Source organism: Alligator sinensis, unplaced genomic scaffold (genome assembly GCF_000455745.1).
Source record: "Alligator sinensis unplaced genomic scaffold, ASM45574v1 scaffold131_1, whole genome shotgun sequence".
NCBI lineage: Eukaryota > Metazoa > Chordata > Crocodylia > Alligatoridae > Alligator > Alligator sinensis.
Window position 1 is genome coordinate 2,759,082 of NW_005841830.1, and position 25,535 is coordinate 2,784,616.

A 25,535-nucleotide genomic window follows, 5' to 3' on the forward strand; every position below is an offset into this window, starting at 1 on the left:
CATGGTAAGATGCAATGGGCCTGAGAAGCCATTGGACCAGTACCCAGGCTCTGGGGTTAAAAGCTGCAGGGCTCAGCATTGCACGCTGAAACCCTCTGGGCTTCTAATCTAGATAGACACTCCAATCTAATATCTGGTGCATCCTCAATAAACTATGACTAAATGAGTGTCAGAAGGCTGAATAAGGAGTTATCAATGCAAATGATGAATCAAATCTTTTTTTAGACTACAGATATGTGTTCTTTGGAAACTGAGGGCATTTTTACACAAGCTTCTAGGGTAGCATCTCATATATCAGCATCCCCACACTTTAAAATGGTGGTGGGCTGCTTTAACTGAAGCTCATTGAACAAACTTTAGTTAAAGCACCCCTGACACCATTTTAAAGTGCAGGGGTGCTGATGCACAAGACATTGGAAGCTGCTGGAGCACACTATTTATCACAGTCCAGCAGACTCAATTAATTGAGTCTGCTTCAATGTGCTGTAATTTCAGTATGTCAGAGCAGCCTCCCCACCCATCTACAAGCACCCTGAAAGATTAAGCCCAGAGTTTCAATTGTTATCTGCCTTTTTCCTTTACCTGTCATACTAGACATTACATATCACTCTGTGAACTTGTGCCCTTTTGTGTTTCATAGTAGATGGCTGTGTATGTGCAAGCATATGCCATTTGCCATGAATAAAATCCTCAGGATAAGCTTCATATACCACACAGCACCTATGCCAAATGTTGTATATTTAGCAATGCCTGCAAAAAGAGAGAGAAAAACAGCACATGAGAGAGAGCACATTTTTCCAAAGACTACTAACTGATGTATGGAAATGAAAAAGCATCTGTCTTTGCATAGATACTGGCACACTGTTCTCGCTTACTTTCAAAATCTAAATGAATGAAACAGGATACTTCAGGAAAAGGTTAGACCCAATCTAATTATCTGTTGAAGTCTGTGGGAGTCTTTCCATTTACTTCACTGGGTGCTGGATTATGCCCCAGCTGGGACAGTAGCAAGACAGTCACATCTAATTAAGAAAATATCTACATTTATGAATGCTTTGAAACTGAACTAAAAACCATTAAACTATTCCTGATTTCTGTCTGTAGAGAATTGGCTGTTGTGCTAGTTGTCCCCCCAACACATCTGTCAAAGCCTGACACATCATGTGATGTTAATCACAAGGGTGGTCCTTTCCTACTATCAGATTATTTTATCTCTTTCCACTCCTTTATTTCCTATAACTTTTATCTCATTCCTTATGGAGGAGTGTCTTTCACAATTCCTTTTTGACTCATTGGGAGACTGATTATTGGATCTTAATGGGGGGAGAAATATTTCTCAACAGTCATTTAAATTGCAAATATTTGCACTGAGCAGTAATCAGTTGTTATAAACTTTTACTGTGATGACTCTTCAATCAAAAGGGCCAGACTTAGCATGAAGACAGGTCCAGATAGCACATGTAAATCTGTGGAGCACCCTGGAGATATACTCTCTTAGTCCACTAGAAAATCTGGACCAACATTATAATAATTTATTCAAGCCATTTTGATTATTTGTAACTTTCTGGGTGTGTCTACATGTTCATTAATGTGCTTTAGATAATGCACATTATATCCAGTACTTGCATGCACTTTTATACGTGCTCTGGGGGTGGGAGGAGTGGCACTTTAATTAGAGCGGCTCCAAGAGCCAATCTAATTAAAGTGCTGCAGCTTCTCATGTATTAGCATCCCTATGCTTAAAAATGGCAGCAGGGACACTTGAACTGAAGCTTGTTTGATGAGTTTCATTTCAAGTGCCCCCACCAACATTTTTAAGCATGGGGGCACTGATACATGAGATGCAGGAGGCTGTTGGAGTCTGGTAATTACCACACTCCAGTAAACTCAATTAATCAAGTCTGCTCTGATGCTCTGTAATTACAGCATATCGGAGCAGCCTCCATGCTTGTGTACAGGAACCCTCCACTGTGGGGTACTAGAAAAATGTGCATTAGCCTATTTCAAGATGCATTAGCTAAAGAGCCCTTTTTGTGACACTTTAAAGAGCCTTAAAATAGGCTAATGCGCATTAAAGCACACTTGTAGATGTGCCCTCTGTGTTGCAAGCCACTCCATAAGACAACCCCCAAAGTATTCCTATAAATATTATGCTTTGCAATAGGTATAGGTTGTAGCCATGTTGGTCTAAGGGCATAGGCAAACAAGGTTCTTTGGGTAAATCTGATATCTTCTATTAGACCAATTCAAATAATTGGAAAAACTCTTTGCAAGCTTTCAGGTACAAATATCCTTTGTCAGGCTGAGAAAGCATCTGCAGTTGGTGTGTGCTCTTCATGAATGGAATGAATAGTAAAGAAGCCAGAGGCTGGTATGCATGCGAGAAAGCCAGTCAGTGAAGATGTAAATTGACTTCAACCCCAGTCAGTGGGTGACAGACAGGTGGGAGGAGAGGGGGATGGTAGGGAATGAATGTAGCTGGTAAATAGTGGAAAGGTACCTGGGGAGTCAGATAGATATTAGGCAGATTATAACGTGTCATAAATCCAATGCCTAAATCCATGATTTTTTGTATCCAATAGTTTGATGAAATGAAGTTCGTAGGCTCAACTGTGAAAGGTATTTTGTAAATTCCCTTTGAGGATTAGAACTGAGAGACTGGAGAGTAGTTTTCTTGTGAGAAATGTGCCTCTCTCCCCCAACACTGGTATTTGGATATTCTTGTCTTTTATAGATTTTCAGTGTGCATTCATTCTGGTGTGCAGTTGTTGTTTGGTCTCTCCTACATATTTTCCATCAGGGCTTTTGGTGCATTGGATGAGATATATTACATTTCTGCAGCTGTAAGATACAGGAATGTTGATGGTTCTTTTGCAGGGTATTGTAATTGTGGGGGTGGGGGTGGAGATATGTTGACAGGTTTTGCATTTCTTATTATGACCTGGTCTGGATCCATTCTGTGTGTTTTGGGCTGTAGGAAGCTTGCTTCTGGTGATGAGTTTAGCAAGGTTCGGTGCTTGTTTGAAGGTTAGGATGGGATGCCATGAAGCTTTCACACATGTTGGTAGTTTAATACTAACCAAGGACAGCGTGTTTCTTCATGAAACATTATTCATGAGACATTGATTAAGGAAAAATAGCAATATAAGAATTTGTATGGCATACACTTGAGAGAAAAACAATCTTCTCCTTGGAAGCATTTATCATTTCACACTTTACACTCATTGACTAAAATATTTAAATATATTTATTGTGCAAAAATTCAGCAGCAGTTGTTTTACTATGACCTTCAGAAATAGAAGATCCAACTATAGGAGGCAGCTTAGCTGGACTAACCAAGTCTTCATTTCTTTCCTTCAGCCAATTGTATTTGCTAATTGAGATAGGAGGAACAAAACAAACCAGGCTCTTCTGGCTTTTTTACCTTCTCTCAGGAATGTAGGAATGGAATGGACCTCTGGTGAATTCAATCTCCTGCTACCAGAGACTTGCTATTTCATATACTCCCCTTCTTAAATTGATCAAGCTCCAGCTTAAAGCTAGTTAGTGCTACTCCTACCGGAAGGCTGTTCCAGAACCCAGCTCCTCTGATGGTTAAAAACCACCTTCTCATTTCTGCCTAAATTTATTCACGGTCAGTTTATTCCCCTCTGCTCCTGTACCAACCTTGTCCTTTGATTAAAATTGTTCACTTCTCTCCTTGATGTTTACCCTGCTGTATTTTTAAATTTCAGTCATGTGGCCCTTCAACTTTGGTTTTATTAAGCTAAATAAGTTTCTTGCATGAGTATAAACAACAATGAAATGGGAAGCATTGTGGCTCCTGGAATCCAATGTGCCTTTCTAACTAATTACAAGAGTTGGACCAGGTCCAGGTCAGAAAAGAGAAAACCAGAGATCAGAGAAAACCCAACAGTAATACACAAAATAAGGCCTGACAGAAAATAACTCAGCTTTTTTCAGAATGCCATCTCAAGTTACAGGAATAATGGAATGTTCAATAAAAATGACCAGCAAGAAATTTAAAACTACTTATACATTGTGTAAAAATATTATCAAACTGAGGGGCTCCCTGCCACATAATACATTTGGGCAAAGAACTTTGTAGCCTTCACAAAAGGAGTAGACACCTCCATAGATAAAGAGAATATCTACAAATATCTAAGGCAGGCTAAAAATTGTAAGGGGAAAGATAACAAGCTCTTATGCATTACAATATAACTGAGCCACTAATTAAATGAACTCAGGAAAGTCACAGGTTGTCATATAATACCCATTTCCAAGATTCTTACACCATGTTATGAAGATTCTAGTACTGGTTGCTTTCAGGCAGGATACTAGACTGTTGGTCTGATCCATTTGGCAATACTTGTGTTCCTAAGATCCCCCTTCAGTGGGTTATAAAGTTCAATTCAGAAAAGCTAAAATAAAAATAGGTATTCATTGGCAGTTTGCAAAAGACAGTATAAAAATATCAATGTTGATACCTGAGATGGAGGAGGGCAAAGTAGCCCGTCAATTTAATGAGATTTGCATTGGAACACTCTTACTAGTAGCCTTTTTTATAGCCAGGAAAGAAACTATGATTAGCTCTTTCAATGTTCTCATCAATCTATGAAATCGTTACTTCTTCCAAATATTAAATATTAATATGCTGTTGTGCATGTCACTAAGTACAAATAAATTCCCAAGTGCAGCCATAGATGATACCAGAAACTGATGCAGCCTGTTGGCATAGAGTATCATAAAATGCCTAAGAAAAGTCCAGTACTGAACTATAATAAACCTTCTGGCCACGTCCAGATGAATGCAGGTGTCTGGTATGTGGCACCGTAGACACGTCTGCAGCACCACATACTGCACATTCCGTTGTTCTCTGTGCCACAAGGGAGCAGCTTGGAGGGTTTTTCTGACCCCTGGATATCCAAGGGTCAAAAAACCCCACAGGAAATAAAAGCGGAGCAGAGCAGCACACATAGCAGCAGTATACACTACCCAAGGTGCTGTGCTTCTAGTTGTCCCCAGGGAACCAGACATCCACGCACATCTGGATGCAACCTCTGGGTCATCTGTCCCAGAAAGACTCATTAGAAATTAGAATTAAAAAGACTCATCCTGAGCTCCCTCACTGCTCTTTCTCAAGCAGAGGATAGAATTGTTAATTGGCCTTCCTGGGTATTTGCCAAGGAAGCAGCCTGTTTTAAAATGGGAACTTGTTGACCTTTTCAGGGGTACAAGATCATTTATCTAGCTCTCATTAGGGAAAGGATAGTAAGCTGATGTGCTGTCTGCTGAATAATGTAGCAATGACTTTTCAAACCTCTCTACTCTTTCCAAAATTAGTTCGCAGTTGTAATGTAGGTCTTTTTTGATGCTGTGTTACAGTGGGTGTGTCCAGCCCCTGATTTAAATAATTTAAACATAAAAGAAAGAAAGGATTTAAGTGTCACATTTTCAGAACAGTATTGTAGTCATGTAACTGGATCTAAGGAAAAAATAGGTAAGAATACTGATATTATGTGAGTATAATGAGGCCCCTGCCACATTACTGAGAAAGAGGAGGAAGCCTAGGGCCTGCTAGCCAACCCAGCCCCTTTGAACAGACTTAATGATAAAAGGGATATAAATAAGATGGCCACCCACCAAGGGTGTAAGCAGTGATTGGCAGCCCTGAGGTTAAAGTAGAGAGTCAGGTAACCAGGGAAAGGCTCAAATGCCCAGGGCTTAGCCCAGAAGAGACAGTCTGGCTGTAGGAGCCCCCAGAGGCAGAGCTCCAAAGTAGAGCCAGCTCAGACCACCTGGAGACAAGGACTGCCTGGACCAAGGGCTGTGTACCACAGAAAGGTTGAAGAGACCCTACATTACAAGTAACATGAGATAAGTGCATTGCACGTTTTGTATTAACAATTGGAAAAGGGCAAATATTGTGCCAATCTTTAAGAAAGGGAAGAAGGAGGATCCAAATGACTGCAGACCAGTCAACATCACCTGAGTCCCTGGAAAAATCAGGCAGTAGATCCTCAAGGAATCCATTTCTAAGCACTTGGAGGAGAAGGAGGTGATTAGGAACAGTCAGCATAGAGTCACCGAGGACAAGCCATGCCTGACTGACCTGATTGCTTTCTGTGGTGAGATGACTGGCTCTGTGCAGGGAGAGCAGTGGATGTGATGCATCTTGACTTTAGCAAAGCTTTTGATACAGTATCCCACAGCATTCTTGCAAGCAAGATGAGGAAGTTTGGGTTGGATGAATGGACTGTAAAATGGAGAGAAAGCTGCCTGGATTGTCAGGCTCAATGGGTAGTGATCAATGACTCAAGGTCTAGTTAGCAGCTGGCATCAACTGGAGTACCCCAGGGTTTGGTCCTGAGGCCTGTTTTGCTCAATATATTCATTAGCAATCTGGAAGATGGGATGGATTGCACCCTAAGGAAGTTAATGGATGACACGAAGCTGAAGTGTGTAGTAGATATGCAGGAGGGTAAGGCTAGGATTCAGTGTGACCTAGACAAATTTGAGGATTGGATCAAAAGAAATCTTATGAGGTTCAATAAGGACACATGCAAAGTCCTGCACTTAGGATGGAAGAATCCCATGCGCCACTACCGGTTTGGGGCCCACTGGCTAAACAGCAGCTCTGCAGAAAAGGTCCTGGGGATTACAGTGGACAATAAGCTGGATATGAGTCAACAGTATGTCCTTATTGCCAAGAAGGCTAACAGCATACTGGGCTGGATTAGTAGCAGTGTTGCCAGCAGATCAAGGGAAGTAGTTATTCCCCCTTATTCTGCATTGGTAAGGGCACAACTGCAGTACTGTGTCCAGTTTTTTGCTCCCCGCTACAGAAAGGATGTGAACAAGTAGGAGAGAGTCCAGTGAAGGGCAATAAAAATGGTTTAGGGGATGGGGCACATGACTTATGAGGAGAGGCTTATTTAGTCTGCAGAAGAGAAGACTGAGGGGGGATTTGATAGCAGCCTTTCGCTATCTGAAGGGGGGTTCCAAAGTGGATGGAGCAAGACTGTTCTCAGTGGTGGCAGATGACAGAACGAGGAGCAATGGTTTGAAGTTGCAGCAAGGGAGGTTTAGATTGTATATTGGGAAAAGCTTTCTCACTAGGAGGATGGTGAAGTACTGGAATAGGTGACCTAGAGAGGTGGTGGAATCTCTATCCTTGGGAGTTTTTAAGAGCTGGCTCAGCAAAGCCCTGACTGGAATGATCTAGTTGGTGATGGTCCTGCTTTGAGCTGGGATTTCGACTAGATGACCTCCTGAGGTCCCTTCCCACCCTAATTTTCTTTGATTCTGGGGTGAGAATTAACCCCAATAGAGGAGCTTGCATTTGGCAAGCTTGATGTTTAAGAGTGGACACTCATATTTTGATTACATTTGCACCAGAGGTTGAGGTTGCTGTAAGGGGTGGACTGGAGGCCACTGGGATGCAGCAGAGACACTCAGTTTACAATACTGCTAGGGCACTGGAGCCCTGGTGTGCTGTGTGCAGGCTGTAGCCCAATACTTTGCAACAGGGAGGACTGTGGCATATCAGAGGACTTGGCATATCTGACCGCAGGACCAGGGGGGTGTAAACCCCATGCCTGCAAAGGGGACATAACTAAGGGCTGAGTGGCCCAGAGCCCACAGGAGGCTGAGCTGGAGCTGGGGCATGAGAACCTAGGGTCCTTGTGCAGTGGACCCTGAGCCACAGGACCAAGCTAGAGTAAAAGTGAACTGAAGCTCAGAAAGGCCTGCGTTCAGACAAGAACCCACCCCAAACTCCATATCTGTCTCCTTGGGTAGCTTCCCTATGAACCTATAACATCAAGTTGTGGTAGGCAAAGTAACTATGAGGGGCCAGAGACAGATCCCAGAAATGAGAGTGAGGAGGTTGAAGCCCGGTGGGAAAGAAAGCTGGGAACCTTGTAGCATCAGCCGGGAAGCATCTACATTATAGTGTGAAACATACTTTGCTACATAAATAACAAAACTCCACTGTTTCAGGCTTTCCAGCACCATGTTTGTGCCATCAGGATATGACTTCTCTGATAGCTGACACAATCATGAATTACATACTTCTTAAATACACGGGTGTTTAGATTTACTGCAGTGAGATGTTAGGGCATGATGCTTAGCACTGATACCCGCATAGTCCTTGGTCCTTCCATAGGACCTTCCATAAGAGAGGGATGCAGAAGAGTACCAAGGAGATACCTATGCCCTCTCTTTGCCAAATTGGAGGTATTACCATAAAGCACTCTTCTCCTACTTGCTCCTGTCCACTTGATCCAAATCCCAGGAATGAGGCAATATATCTGCCTCAGTGCTCACCAGTTAGCATGCCTAGGACAAAGCCCTTAAAAGTGTTCTTGAGCATGTGCTCAAGACTTTTCTGAAGCAATTCATTGCCTAGTTTGAGAGATCTATCTCACTCTGAGGAAAGTGAGTGAATGGAGAGTACTTCACAGCAAGCACTTTTCAGGTACAGCTCTGAGGCAGTGTAGAAATAGCCAAGGAACCTCAGAGCTGTACCTGAAAAGTGCTGCTGTGAAGTATTCTTCACTCACTCTCCTCAGAGTGAAATAAATCTCTCAAATTAGGCAATGACTTGCCTTAGAAAAGCCTTGAGCACATGCCCAAGAGCACTCTTCTGCGTAATGTCCTCAAAGGTCAAGGACCTTCGCAGCCCTTGTATGTGGATGAGCACCTTGATTGCCCCCTACCCAAGCCAGTCTGTGTACCAACAGGGACACATGATAGAGGAGCAGGCTACACTACCTAATGGGCACCTTGGTAAATCTCATTACATTTGCCTGAGTCACAGTCCTTTCCACATGCTTCTCCTGGAGCAGAGTGACCCAGCACTGGCCCCCATGTAGGTTGGAAGTTAAGTTAATCAGTCTCTACTCAGAGTGTTTGTCTCAGAGACAGAAAGAAAAACAAGGTAAAAGAGCTGTTGTTTAATTAGGCTACAGCTTTATTAACTTAACTTCTCTGGGAATTAACCAGCTATACATCGAACAGTACCCCTTTGACTTCTGCTCAGATGAACTTCTACTGAACCCGATAGACAATGCCCCTTCAAGCCATACTGCCACAGATTGTAATGTCAAAAATTGTGATGCATCAGGAAGAAGACAAAAAGAAAATGTCAGTAGCAAGGTAGCTCCTTCTGTAAATGTGGATATGTCTTTGAGCAATAAAAAACTTGATGCATTGCACAGTTATTCAAGGGATGTGGAGGAATACACAGAGGAGGAATCTCTTGAGTCCTAATGCTCTGAAAGATCCTGCCAAGCACTCAATAATGGCAGATTTTGCCTTTTGGTTATAGAGTGTGGAGAAGTACAAACAAATTGGAGGGATTTTCTTTTGGATAATGATAGAAGAAATCATTATCTGTTTCATCTCTCCCACGTTCATCCAGCATTCATACAGAGACTGGGTAAAATGAAACTGGCTTCTGTCTTCCATTTCCACCTATTCTCTTTATGGCTTCTTCTGCAATTATTTAACTCAGTGGGTTTCAAACTGTGTTCTGTGGAATCCTGGGACTCTGTGATAGGTCATCAGGGGTTCCACAAAGAGGGGGTAATTGCAGAGCAGGCTGGGAGTCAGTGTGCCGTCACTGTGGGGCTGGGTCACCTGGTTCTGCATCAGTCTTTAGGACACAGTAGGGGAAGGAGGTCCATGGCAGAAGAAGTGATATGAAAGGATTCTGGTTTAAGAGCTTTTGCTTTGGACAGTAATATTGTTCAAAACTGAAAAATGTATTGCATATACTAGTGAAACATGAGAATTTAGCATATCATATGAACAGTGATGATGTGCATAAAGGCTAAGAAATTAAACAAAAGAATAGTCATATGAATGATGACAAAGGCAGGATCCATATTAATTCTCTTATAGAACATTGGCATACTGTTTTGAAAAAAGGCTTTTGGTTTGATCAGGCTACATGGAATAGAAAATATTCCCTATGAGGTTCATCAGTCAAGCCATTCGTCCCTCAATTTGAGAATTTTGATATTTGTGGAGTTGAAAAAAATATGTCCAACAAATTACCTCAAAGAAAATTCAGGATTGGTTGCCTGAGCAAAAAAAATTCAAAACAAGATCATTCTGATTTTTGTGAACATGATTAAGAATTAAATTATTTCTGCTTTGAAGGTAGCTGAGGATTATCTACTTATATTTTACTGTACTCAAGATATTAGTAAACAAGAGCACATGACAATGATTCTTAGATTTCCTTCTGCAGCAAAAGCAGCTTAGGTGAGAAGACATCTCTCCAAACAACATTTTGTTGTATTTTTGAATGTGTGACAGATTCTACTATCAATTGAATAACAGAAGTTCTCTTGAACACTTAAAAAAGATGTGAATCTGACTTTGTGATTTAACGCATCTGTGAAAATGCAACAAATATGAAAGGTGAACAGCAGACTTCAGAAGAAACAACAGCTTTTTGTCCCATACAACCCACCTTATTTTAACCTCAGTCAATTATATCACTAATTGCTGCATTGAAGGCATGGTATGTTTTCATGGTTCAAAATGTTTATCCCTTTTTGTAGCCTTGTCATAAGCCTGGGATGTAACATGCCAATGTGTGATCAACTCGTTTGGAAAAACCCTTCAGTGAATAAGATGGAAAAGCCAAATTGATATGATTGTGATATACCAATTTCCTGAAGTCTACAAGCTGTTTGTTTCTGCAGACTCTACATGACCCAAAACTCAAAGTGATTCCAAATTGCTTGCTCCCAAAATCTTCAACTAGACATTCCTGTACAGTCTGGTACTCTGGCATGATATACTATGATGTCAACATCACAAGTAAAATGCTTCAAGAAGTTGAAGTGGATACTGAACAAGCCATGCATCAGCTGCAAAGACTTAAAGGATTTCTCAGTAAACTACCATCCAGATAAAAGCAGTGAGTTAAACATACAACCCGTGGAACCTTATGTTCCGTCATTTGGATTTTGGACCAATGGATCCAGTCTGGCTTGTGGACTGGACCCAGTACCATGGGTCCGGCCTACAAGCTTTCAACTCAGTGTGTGCGCTGCATAGGGTGTGCCACCAGACCTCTCCTCTGCTCCGGTTCCAGCATGCACAGACAGCCTGGAGCCCAATCTGGACCATCCCCAGAGCCAGCATGCAGGACCAGTCCAGTGTAGCACTGCCTGCAGCACAATCCCCACGGTGGCACTGGCAAGCATTAGACACAGCACAGGGAGCTGGCATGGGGTGCACATTGTGTATAGCACCCCACCAGACCACCCCTATGTGCTGGCTTTGGTACAGCTCAATCCAGCCCACAGACCAGCCCAGTTACCCTCATCTAGGTTGTGGAGATGAATGAGTTTAACATCCCTGAGATAAGAGATTCACAATTGTCCTGTCCCATGTTAGGGATCTAGCTAACAAGCTACAAAATCAACTTATTTTTCTACAAGAAAAACAATTTAGAATATGAGCCATAAAGGAATGCTCGATTAAAAGGCCAGACCAGAGATGAACTCTTAAGTAATACAGAACAAAATATAAATGGCTTTTTTTCTATTACTGGCTGGAATTTGTCAGTTCCTCAGTCTGAGGGAATCCAGATCCCTTTGAAATAAAGTCTTTCTTCCTGAATGAGTGCTTTGGAGCCCTTCAGAATGCGTACCCAGGAGATAGGAAATCTGTGTTCAATACGCTCTTCTGCCAAAGAGGTTTCATACCCACAGCTTCTATGTGGGCTGATAACATGTTTACATGCCAGCCACTGGCTCAAAACCACCCCCCAGAAGTAACGCTTGGTGAAGAGATAAGAACTTAGAATTCCCACCTACTAATTTAACATGGAAGCCACTGCGCTACAAAATCAGACTCCCTCTTATGCTCTTTTCCTACTTCCCTGAATCTTGCCTTCCTGTCTGTATAGTGGAATAGCTTCAAGGAGAGGGCTGATGAATGTGCCTACCTGTCCTAGTTCATAGTTCATTGTTTAGATCACACCCTTATGGCTAAAGGATGGGGATTTGAAACCCCTCAATCTGAGTAAGACATTGAACTTAGGTTGATGACTTCCTTAAGGTGTATTCTGAGGGTATTCCCCATGTCCCACAAGAGTGGCCCAAGTACCAGCCTATAAACTGGAATGAATCTACATTTTACATCAGTCATCTGCACAGTAGTAAAGCATGGAGAGAAGGGATGAATAGTGGACCTGCCTGGCCTATCCTCAGAGGCAAGTATAAGAAATATCACTCACCTGTCCTCAGCAGATGGGAAGAAAGGGAGGACTAGTTTCACTTCTTGACATGCAGTCAGACATGTGGACTACTGCTGAGTTTTACTTTGGAATTCCTTCTCTTGCTTTCTTCAGTCTTGTATCTGATGAACTGTGTGGCACATGAGAGTTTATACATCTCTGATTCAGTTAGTCTATAAGTACACCTTGCCTTCAATCTCACAGGTAGTCACTGCTACCAGGAAGGGAAAGAGTTATAGCCTTCTCCCTGCCAGTGACGATCATTTGCCCTGGTAGAAGGAAAAACATTATGTCAGTATTTAAGAAAGGGGGAAAAGGAGAATCCAGGGACCTACAGACCAGTCAGCCTCACCTCAGTCACTGAAAAAATCATGGAGCAGGTCCTCAAGGAATCAATTTCTAAGCACTTGGAGGAGAAGAAGGTGACTAGGAAAAATCAGCATCGATTCACCAGGGGCAAGTCATGCCTGTCCAACCTGATTGCCTTCTATGATGAGATGATGGCTCTGTGGATGCCTTGATTTTATCAAGGCTTTTGATACGGTTTCTCACAACATTCTCACAGGCAAGCTAAGGAAGACTGGATGAATGGAGTGTAAGGTGGATAGAAAACTGGCTGGAGCGTTGGAATCAGAGGGTAGTAATCAATGGCTCAATGTTGAGTTGGCAGCTGCTATCAAGTAGAGTTCCCCAGGGGTTGGTCCTGAGGCTGATTTTGTACGATGTTTTCATCAATGACCTGGAAGATGGCATTGAGGGCACCCTCAGCAAGTTTACAGATGACACCAAGCTGGGGGGAATCATAGATAGGCTGGAGGGTAGGGCTAGGATTCAGAGTGACCTAGTCAAATTGGAGGATTGAGCCAAAAGCAATTTTGTGAGGTTCAGCAAGGACAAGTGAAAAGTCCTACACTTAAGACGGAACAATCCCATGCACTGGTACAGAATGGGGGCCCACTGGATGGGCAGCAGCTCTACAGAAAAGGACCTGGGGTTTACAGTGGACATTAAGCTGAATATGAGCCAACAGTGTGCCCTTGTTGCCAAGCAGGCTAACAGTATAGTGGGCTGCATTGGTAGGTGTGTTGCCAGCGGGTCAAGGAAAGTGATTATTCCCCTCTGTTCAGCACTGGTAAGGCTACATCTGGAATACTGTGTTCATTTTTGGGCGCCCCACTACAGAAATTATGTGGACAAATTGGACAGTCCAGCAGAGGGCAACAAAAATGGTTCAGGGGCTGGGGTACATGAGTTCTGAGGGAACTGGGCTTATTTAGTTTGGAGAAGAGAAGACTGAGAGGGAATTTAATATCATCCTTCAACTGCCTGAAGGGAGCTTTGAAAGAGGACAGAGTTAGACATTTTTGGGCGCCCCACTACAGAAATTATGTGGACAAATTGGACAGTCCAGCAGAGGGCAACAAAAATGGTTCAGGGGCTGGGGTACATGAGTTCTGAGGGAACTGGGCTTATTTAGTTTGGAGAAGAGAAGACTGAGAGGGAATTTAATATCATCCTTCAACTGCCTGAAGGGAGCTTTGAAAGAGGACAGAGTTAGATTGTCCTCAGTGGTGGCAGAAGACAGAACAAGGAGCAATGGTCTCAAGTTCCAGCAAGGGAAGTTTAAGTTAGATACTAGGAAGAATTTTCTCACTAGGAGGTTGGTAAAACACTGGAACAGGTTACCCAGAGAGGTAGTGGAATTTCCATCCTTGGAGGTTTTCAAGACCCAGCTAGACAAAGCTTTAGTTGGGGATGGTCCTGCTTTGAGCAGGGGGTTGGACTAGATGACTTCCTGAGGTCCCTTCCAACCCCAATTTTCTTTGATTCTATGATTCTAAACCCTGATCCCTGCAATAAATTCAAATCAACTTGCATGTCTAACTCTGACATCCAGTTCCTGCCTTCAAAGAAATCCTACAGCACTGACATTCCGTAAAACCTCCCTCTGGGGATGATAGTGACTGTGAGTAGCTGTAAAGCAAAACTAAAAGTCACTACCAAGGCAATTGGACTTTCAATTTTTCCAATTTTATACATTATACTTTCCAATTTTGAAATACTAACTAAAGGATGCACAAGAGCAATCTCACCTATCTATGAGAGGAAAGCTTGACTGTTCTTCAACTTACTGTTGAAGACTATACCTTGCTCAAGCAATCAGTGCTGGAACACATCACCAGGGAAATGAAACCACATGCAGTCCTTCTACAAGACACACATATAGAACATCTGTGGAAGATGAAGCTCTCAGGCTGCAACCTTGCAGACTCTAGCCAGCAGGATCCATGGCCTTGCTACCTTCATCAGAAAGGACCTGCCATCCACTACCAAGGGACATAAGTTCTCACAGCGTGCAATAGAATGGAGGTCAATGACATAATCATCATCAACATATACAAATCACCTTCTGCCATGCTGTCAATCACATTCCTGCCTATAACTATATGACTTTTTATGCAGGAGACTTCAACTGTCAACCTCAAGATTGGGGATACTCCATAAACAGTAGCAATGGAGATAATCTTTGTCTCTGGGCAAGCCTGAATGATAGAACCCTCATCTATGACCAGAAGGAGCCACATACCTTCCACTCTGAATGATGATACATTCAGACACACCTAGATCTTACCTGGTGAAAGGGCAACTTGAGTAAAATACCAATAAGAAAGTACTTGACCAGTTTCCATCATCCCAGCACAGACCCTAACTCATCAGTATTGACAATATGATTTTCAGCCCACACCATCCAGACCAGCTCCAAGATGGAATTTTCGGGCTGACCAACAAGAGAGCAAACCAACTAGAGGAACCATCAGAACCCAGCAATGATCAAGACTACAATACATTTACCAACTGCCTAACTGAAATAGCTAAACTCTGTACCTAGAGATTATACAAGTTATTATGTGCCATTCTGGGATGAACAGCTTTTGAATATCACCAAGCAATGCAATGATCCTGCAACCACAAAAAGAACTATCAAACAGCTGGCTACCACATTGGCAAAAGGAGGCAAAAAGGAGAAATGGCTTATTACTATAGAAAGATTAGATATGATCCACTCAAGCAAACACACATGGTGCATCATTAACTGCCTTCCAGGCAAAGGCACCAAATATGACATTGCCCTGTGTCAGCAAATTCCATTGTGAAATTACTGTGCAACAACAGCAAGTACAATAACCCAAGCAAGTAACACGCACAAATGGTTAGACATCTGACTGGTGACAAACTTAAATTGCCAACCTTCATTTAACCACCCCCATTTCTTACAACAAGTTCAACACAGGTATTAAAGTGATCAAGACTAATAAGGCTGCTGGACCAGATAAAATATTCCCAGAATGTGTTACCAAGCTCGAAACAACAATGAAAAGATGGCTTCAGAAATTCATGTATAAATGTCTAGAAAGTAATAGACTACCAAAAATATGGAGAGAAGCTAGTATCATTGCTATCCTGAAACCCAGTAAGCCATCAGAGGATCCAAAGAGCTACTGACCCATCTCACTACTCTGTGTTACATACAAATTCATGGAGCTCTTAATCCTGAATAGAATAGAGAACATCATTGACCCCCAACTCCCAAAGTAACAAACTGGCTTTTGGAAAAACTGGTATACCACTGACCAAGTTACATTACTTATATCTGACATAGAAAATGGATCTGAAATGAGGCAGAAAACAGACATGGTCTTTATCAACCTCACAGCTGCCATCAAGACTGTATGGTATCAAGGCCTCAAATGTAAAGTGCACTCGTTGATACCTGACCACAAGCTATGTGCTTTCATCATGAATATGATCTCCAGCAAATCGTTAAAACTCACTACTAGCAAAGGAGAAAAAAGCAGAGTATGAACTCTGAAGAATGGAGCCCCCCAAGGGTCAGTACTAACACCAGTACTTTTCAATGAATATTCCTCAGACTTTCTGCATAGAACATCTGAGTGATACATGTATGCTGATGATGTTGCCCTAACAGCCCAAGGAATAGACATGACAAAACTGGAAAAGACACTGAGTACTGACATGGAACTCATCTCTGACTATCTCCACAAGTGGCGCTTAGAGTTGAGCATCAAGAAATCAGTATCTTCACTCTTACACCTGGATAATTGTCAAGCCACAAGCAAGATGAATATCAGAGTTAGGCAACCACATCCTTCCCCATGAGCATACCTCAGCTTATCTAGGGGTCACATTAGACCATTCCTTCATGTACAGACACTGCATTCAGAAGGTCAGCAGTAAAGTCTCTGCTGCCTCATGGTAGCTGCTTTAAGATATTTAGCTAGCACAATATGGGGTGCCAACTTCAAAGTGCTCAGAACCATTGCACTTGAAAGGTATATGCTCCAGCAGAATATTGTGCTCCTGTATGGTCCAGAAGTTGTCACTAAAAGCTTGACACTGAAACAGTGCACTGAAACTCATAACAGGCAGATTTACTTCCTGTACTCTCGGGCATTAGAGAAAGTGATATAAGAAGACAGACCCTAACATCATTACTGACAATAGAGGCAAGAGATGATGAAGATCACATGCTCCATCAACTGTTAACTGAGGGCTTGAATAGATGGAGGCTTAAGAGGCTTAAAAGTCGTAAACCATTTGTACATGAAGCCCACAAGTTCCTAGAAAAAACTGGGTCTACGGGATCAAACCTATAAGCAGCAATGGAGTGGAACAACTGCTGGGAAAGGTCATAGCTATTCCTACGGTGTTTTTATAGCAACACCAAACAGTTCCGCCATTGGTCACAACCGTGACAGAGAAATGTGAGTCAAGTTGAACAGATTGAGATCTGGCTATGGACCCTTCAAAACAACACTTCACAAGATGAACATCTTGTACAGCCCATGTGAATGCAGTGTCCAACAAACAGTACAGCACTTAATCAAAAGCTTTAATCTTTACAAATGCCCAGACAGGGTAGATGGAATCTGCACATTGAGCGATAATACTAGACAGTTGCTCATAGATTTCAAATTTGATATCTGACGCCATATGAAGAAGAATATTTTTGCCTAATAAATTGGGTCTGGTTGGTCATTTCCTTAGTCAAGGGAAAAAACTTTATCCCCTGTGGAGTATGAAGTTGAAGATAGCCAAGCATTTTGTTCATGCAAAGTTACCTTGTTGGATGCTTCACCTTGCTAATGAGTTCCTATAATCCTCCCAGTTCAGAAACACTGAACAGAGACAACTACTTCTGCACTTTAGTGGTCAGATTAAAAAAAGCCTAAAAGGGATAGTTTTCTATGTTTCTTTTGTTGGCAATACAGCAATTTACTCTGGTATAAACAAGTGTGTAAAATCATCACTCTGTCTGACGATTTGGTTGACAGTGTTTGCTTTTTATTTTAAAGGTTAATCCAATCTTAGCTTCCTTATGATTTACTCAATTTCAGACTGCTTCTGTATTTTAGAAAAAACTTCTGATCTGATCTTTATACACGTATGTATAACAATAAAATCATATAATATCATAATTATGGTTAAGGGATGAGAAAGCTATGTCCTTTCTAGAAGTCACTTGTTGCATTGAGTTAATGTGTTAAACCTTGTTGTTAGTTTAGGGGGGTGGGTCCTGCAGACGTTGTGTAAATCAGAGTAGAATTTGACTGTATCTGCAACTAAGCAACCAGAAGCATTCAGTGGGTTTTCTTTTAGAAAAAAACTCCTCATTCTGTAAAGACTTTTTAAAAAAAGACAATTACGACTGTGGAATTCAGCCATCAGCATCTGAGGAGAAGTAGGTTGCTACAGAGTTGTTTATGTGTATAGTCGATGGCATTCAGGTATAACATAGATTGAAAGAGACACTTATTTCAAGGTAAGATACAGAGAACATATACATTACATGGTAAATATATTGACAAAACTGTCCTGCAGGAAAAATACTCAGTCAATTGGATTATCTACATTCTAACAAGATTACCCACTTATAGGCCTCTAGAGATTTGCTGGTTGAGTAATGAGAGGAGGTCTAGACAGGGCTATGCTCTAACAAAATGTTTTTAGATCTTGTGTCATATGACTTACTAAAAGAAAAATCTTTCTGGCCCTTATCATCATAATGCAATCTCTCAGTGCAATCTATGTTATGTTTTTTAAAGATATACTCTCGTAAAAACAAAGTATATCTATCATGACATCCCCAATTCTGCAGCTCATCATTTTGAAAGGCAGTGGTTCAGCCTGCACAGATATGTCCTCCAAGTTGGACTGACTACTGTCTTATGTGGTCTCTGTCAACAGATAATAATAAGTTATGTTAAGTTTTATAACTTATGTATTTGTATGAAACACAGTATTCAATATAAGATACATACTTTAGCAATCCAGGGAAGCATAACAAACAATCAACTTGTTTATTATTAGCTACTTTTTTAAACCTAGAGATTAAGGGCATTATCACTGAATCCATAACAATGGGAATTCCAGTAGCATATGTATCAAGAAGTTGGGGAGAGGAAGAGATCGACTGTGAAACAGAGCATGTTCCTGGAAGGTGAATGAAGAAGATGTGAAATAGATAGGCAAGCCTGGGGATTGGGTGGGAGTCCCTTGCAGGGGAGGAAACACCTAAACACCTGAATCTTAGGCTGATGCAGGGGATCCAGCCAAGGAGACTGAGAGGTTAGTAGGCAACTAGCTGTTTGAAACAGAGAGCACCTGGAAGTTGCTCCTGTGCGGGCCGGGAGTGCCCCGAGCCCTTTTTCGCGCTGCACGCGGGCTGTGGCCAGCAGCCCGGGCACGCGGGGGCGGAGAGGGAAGGCCTTCACTCTGGAATTAGGCACGGACGCGTATCGGTAGTTTAAAAGATTGTTTACTTACACCGAGATGGCAGTGGTGTAGGCTGGAAAGCTTGATTAAGTTGCAGTTACAGACAGACACAACACAGACAGTCTCGTGGAGGTTGCTAGGCTCCACGGTGCAGAGCTCCGGATGCTCTGGGTGAACAGGCCACCAATGTAGAAATCGTAAATACGTCTTATATTAGTCGCGCTCGAAGATGGGAAGAGGTGGGCGGTGGATCAGGCCACCACGCTCCTCTGGATCTCACACAGGGTTTCTATTACCCTGCCGTGTACCCAGAGTCCCCACGAGATGGATGTGGAGTCCTCTTCGGCTTGGGCGGAAACTGCTCAAGCATCTTATACGGCTACTTTGGCCCCGTGCATTCCTCTTGCAACTCGAGCAATGCACTCTGCAAAAGAAGCTGCAGAAAAGGCGGGAAACTGGTCCCTGCACCAGAGTTTCCTCTTGCTACAGGAAACTCCCATGCAATGCTCTGCAACTTAACGTGGATAATTCTGATGCCAAAGCACACACACACAATCATGCCTTTTGGGTCATGACAGCTCCAAGTTGGAAAGTAGCAGTAAGACTTATTATGTGTCCTATATTATTTCTGTATGCCTGTCTCCAAAACTAACACACATGTCCAAGGCTTTCCTGCCTTATGTATTAAACCTATTTTGGAGTTTTACCTTATACTTTGTCTTGTGATAAGAGTCATTTTGCAGCAGCTGACAGCAGCAAGTATTCTGTTCATATGGGGATGGCAGACCTATCTGCAAACTCAGGAAATGCCAAGAGTTTGTGGGATTCTCCACCACTAAATTGTAAGGTCTGGTCAGTGTGCTGGTGAGAAGAAGATTTGCTAGGAGGAGAGGAGTTCCCCACAGGCAAAATCTGTTCAGAGCCCTAGGGATATGCCACAGGATAATGGGGGGAAGGCCTAAGACTCAGTCACCACTAAGATGCTTCCAGGGTTTATCACAGTATTATAATTCAGTGGCATTGAAGATGATCAAATTATACCACTGCAAAAATGATCTGAGATTAGAATCAGGTTGCAAGAGAAACACCCTTACATTAAGAGGTCCCCTTCTTACACACTCTGCTAACCACTGTGCATACTCTTGGGTGATCTAATATAATAGATAATTCTAGGTACAAAGGTCCTTTGCATTTCCTGAACACAGGAATCAAACTTTGCTATAGGGAGCAATTAGGAAATAAAGCTTTTCATGTCTTCTCTTGAGACCTACAATAACTATACACTAACTGGTGACAGAATATCTGCCTTAACACTTACACTATTAGAACAAATGCTTGGCATGATTTTTCTTTTAACAAGTGACTCTCACATTAACTTTTAAGTGGATGCATACATTTTTAGTCTTATGACTTGATTTACTGCTAAAATCTTAGGTAATTTAGAATTTCACTTTAAAATATTGTAAAGAAGATAACACACACTCTCTTTCAATCTTTTCACCTTTGTTTGGCTCTCTTCAGGAAGTAGCACCATAATAAGAGATATTTTTTAAAATAATAATCTTGTGAATTTAACCTGCTGCATTAATCATTCCTATCAGTTTCGCTATATGTGGTAAGAGTTTTCCAAACTGCATTTTGTAGAGCATCTTAGTAACACGTAACAACTTAGAATTGTTTTTATCTAGTGTGATGTTGTTTTAAAATGAGTTATAACATTTCATAAACGTTCCCCAAATGTCATTCTTGAATATGCGCTGTAATTTTTATTTTCCATGAAATTCAAATGGTTGTGTCCATGAAACCGATAATGCCCCATTCAACCTTATAAGTTTCAACAAGCATCCAGCTGTCACATCTAAGAATTAAACTATGTGCATGTGTAGACTATAAAATGAATATGAGCCAATAATGTCCTCTGGTTGCAAAAAAGGCCAAATACCATACTGGCTGTATTAATAGGAACATCACTTGCAAGTCAAGGGAAGTGATTCTTCTGCTCTGTTTGGCATTGGTGGGGCCTCACCTGGAGTCCTGTGCCCAGTTTTGGGCTCTATACATCAAGAAAGATATGGATAAATTAGAAACAGTCAAGCAGACAGCAACAAAAATAATTTGAGGTCTGGGAAAACTGATTTATGAAGAAAGACTGAAAAACCTGGGATTATTTAGTCTGTAGAAGAGATTGAGAGGGGATTTTTAACAGCCTTCAAATACCTAAAGGATGCTGATAAAACGAATGAAAGTAAACTATTCTTTGTGTCTGTAGGGGACAGGGCAAGGAGCAATGGTCTGAAAATGAAGCAAGGGAAATTTAGGTTGGATATTAAAAAGAATTTTCCCACTTTGAGGGTGGCTAAGTGTTGGAGCAGGCTACCCAGGCTGTGAAATCTCCATCGTTGAAGCTTTTTAAGAGCAGGTTAGACTAACATGAGCTGGGATTGTTTAATCAGATATGATACTGCTTTGAGCTGGGGGTTAGACTAGATGAGCTCCTGATGTGCCTTCCAGTCCTACTTTTCTGTGATGCTATGACTGGAAGTGCTATATGCTTGTGTGTTAATAACCAAATGTAGGGTTTTGTCCTGTTTGGTTCCAGTATTCTCATGAATACCTTTAGGATATTGTTAGCTATTCAAAAACATGTTAACACTTCAGGTTTGTAATAAGCATTAAATGAATGTTCATTATTTTATCCAGTCTCAGTCATGGCTTATTATCATCACTTAATTATTCAAGAATATGAGTATACAAAAAAAATAGTTACGGTACCAAATAAAATACTGCTTTTATTAAGAGAAAAAAAACTAATATGCTCTGGTAAAAGTTACCTTCATTTTCACCTCAGATACTAAACACACAAACAAGTGATTAGCCTGTGCTGAACCCAACTAGCTAGCCCAAGCCAGAATCTATGCAACATGGACTAAATCAGATCCATACATACATACATACATACATACATACATATATATATATATATATATATACATACATTTATGTATATATATAATATATGTATGTATGTATGTATATCTCATAAGTTTTCATGAGCTCAAGACTACTTCATCAGATGCTATGAAAAGACATTAACAGAACAGTGTATAAAATGGAGAGAGTGATTTGAATACAAAAGGCAAAAGGGCAGGGAGGAAGGGGAAGGAGGCCAATACTGGGTGAGGCAAAGAAGCAAGCAATAAACCCATAGGCACAAAGTGGTCACAAAAACTAATCCAGGTAATGAAGTAAGAATTCATAGTTGCTGTATAACCCTTAGTTAACACAATCCAGCCTGTGGATGATTTCTTGTTCGACAATTTCCCATAAGTTAGTTATTAAAGTTATGTTGACTGAGATTAGACATCCTAACATCAGGTAGTCTGCTTAGGAGGAAAGCTGGTGGCATGAAGGTAGATGTGGAGGCTGGTTTCTGATACAGTGTGGTAGTGATGTGGTCAATGCAAACCTTTACTGTAGTGCCTAGGAAAAGAAGTTGCTGGGTAGAGTATTCCAGAGTTAGCCTGATGAAGGGGTGGAAGTTGTTAAATCCTGGTGACATTTTTCTGGAGATTTCTTCCCATGTATCCAAAAAATGAAGAGGTCATTGTTGTGCCTTAAGTATATCAAGTGGAATAGAGTGCAGCTCTGGAGGAAACAGACTTCAACATCTGTCATAAATATGTTGGCATATTGGGCAGCAGGTGGGGGGGGGGGGGCATACATGTGCCTGTGGCAGTGCAATTTATTTGCAGGTATAGGGAGTTGCCAAATCTGAAGTAGTTGTGTGTGAGGACAAAATGGGAGAGTGTAATGAAAACAGAAGCTGTGTCCATGTCAAAGATAATGTTCTTTACATCTTCTAATCCATCCTCGTGAGGGATATTGTGACATCCAGAGAAGCTAACATGGTGTTTGCTGGGAGTTTGTTAATAGAGACCAGTTTCTTTAAGAAATCTGTGGCTAGCATCTTCAGTGGCATATGGGAATAGAATAGAGTTAACAGAGGTAGGAATGTCTTCCATGATGGTGGGAGAGATAAGAGACAATGGGGGATCCTGAGTTGCCAGGTTTGTGGATCTTGGGTAACAAATAAATTGCCTGGCCTGGGTTCCCAGGAGCTGGAAGCAGTATTCCTCTCCTGTGTTTCTAGAGGTAGATCCTTTAAGAGTTTCTCCAGTTCTTCCTGGTCTTGTGCCATGGGGGGTCTTCTGTCAGGAGTTTGTAAAACTCTGTGTTGGGCAGTTGTCTCTTGGCTTTCTATATGTATGCCATTTGGACCATGACAACAGTTTCACCCTCCTTATCAACTTTTTGTATAAGAATATCCAGGTTGTTTCTAAAGTCGAGAATGGCTTTGTGTTGCATAGGACTGAGGTTGTAACATAAGCATTGTTTTTTGGCAACCTAAAAGTGGGCACAGAGACAGAAACAGTTTATCTAGAGGTCCAGGATGCACACCTTAAGGATCTGGACCAGGGATTCCTACAATTACAATACAGCCCCAAAACTGTAGCTACAGTACTCAGATCAACAAAACCAGACGCAGACCTCGCTTCAGCCTGCTACAATGTCAGCTCCAGAGCAGTGACAACAAAATCCCTCTTGTTGTCAGCTACAGACCCCAGCTTGAACACCTAAGACAATCATTAATGACATCCAACCCCTTCTGGAGAAAGACAACCATTTTAGGGTAACCATAGGGGACAAACCTGTCCCAGCTTACAAACAATCCCCAAACATCAAACGGCTTCTCTCAAGCAACTGGCTACCTAACTCCTGGTCTCACTGAGACACCAGGCTTTGCACTGGACCCAGATGCTAGCTGTGCCTCCTCGTTAATACAAACCACAAAGGTCCTTATTGATGGACAAGAGCTGGAGATTGTTGAATCTTTTGCATACCTCAGCAGCTATCTCTCAAAGGCGACTAACATTGATGAAGAGATCCAGTATAGGAGCCAATGTGCCAGCTGTGTCTTTAGAAGACTGTAGCATTGTGTGCTCAAACAAAGCTCCTATTATATATGGCTGTGGTAATCCCAACTCTTCTCTATGGCTATGAAGCTTGGGTGACCTACAGGGACCACCTGAAAACCTGGAACACTTTCACCAGCGCTACTTCCAGAAGATCCTTGGCATAAAGTGAGAGGATCATTACACAAATGCCAGTGTCCTTACCACTGTTAATGCCACCAGCATAGAAGCATTGATTATTCAACATCAGGTGTTGTGAACAGTGCATTGTGTGTGCATGTCTGATGTACATTTACCAAAACGACTACTATACTCCCAACTCATCCAAGGACAAAGAACATGCAGGGGCTGGACAAAACACTTCAAGGGCACCCTCAAGGAGAACATTAAGAAGTGTGGCACTGACATCACAAATTAAGAAAAAACAGCCTGGAACAGAGCTACATGGTGATGCCTTGTGAGAGAAGATACATCCTACTTTGAGGAAAACTGTCTCGCCCTGGAGGCAGAAAAATGACAGAAATGGAAGGAAAGGAGACAAGACTGAGAAATCCACAGTTCAACCCTCCCTTTAACCACCACCTCTGATGTCTGCCAGAGAGTCTGAAGCTTTAGGATCAGCCTTCTTAGCCATCAACAGACTCATCTACAACCCTTTACTTGACCCATGGGAGTGATCCTCCTTGAGGGAACGTCCCTGCCGCTGCCCCCACTACCGACGGACCACATCATCATTGAACTGAATAGTATGGAGTATAACATATGAAGTTCATTCACCTGCAACTCTATCAATGTCATATATGCAATCACCTGAATCTCTGCTGTCTATACTAGGCAGACAGGGTGATCCCTATGCATAAGAATGAATGAACACCAATCTGACATCAGCTGCAGAAAGATGCAAAGACCTGTGCCAGAACACTTTAACCTCCCTGGACACTCCATTGCTGACCTGCGGGGAAATTGCAGAACAAGAAATCATCCACAGACTGGATTGTGTTAATAGTTTAAGCAGCAACTATGCATTCTTATCCCACTACCTGGATGAGCTTTTGTTGCCCCATCGTTCTAATGGGTTGATCACTTGTTCGCTTACCTCTCCCAACACTGTTCCCTACTCCCACCCCACATTTCCTTCCTGCCTTCTGTATTCAAATCAGTTTCCCCATTTTTTACACTGCTCTGTTCATGGCCTTTCACAGCATCTGATGAAGTGAGCTCACTAAAGCTTATGATATATAGTAAGATACAAATCTACCCTGTCTTCTGCCTGACTTCAGACTACCCTGGGTAATTACTAGGGCTGTGTGAAATTTTGCCACCAGTTTCAATTCGTTTCAAGATCGAAATAGCAAAATCGAAACAAAACAGATATTGTCGAAACAGTCTCAAAACAGAATGAGGCAAGTCAAAATGTTTCAAAATTTTTTAAACATTTCGACTTTTGAAGCTGAAGCTGGGCTTGCCTTCAGTGCCTTCAATTGTGTTCAGTGCCTGCAGGGAAA

At 41.9% G+C, this 25,535-nt stretch overlaps 1 protein-coding gene across 1 annotated transcript in view; it reads left to right on the top strand.

Moving 5' to 3' along the window:
- FSHR (follicle stimulating hormone receptor) overlaps window positions 1-25,535 on the top strand; it is a 191,581-nt gene that overhangs the window by 110,293 nt on the left and 55,753 nt on the right. The gene's annotated exons all lie outside the window — the stretch shown is intronic.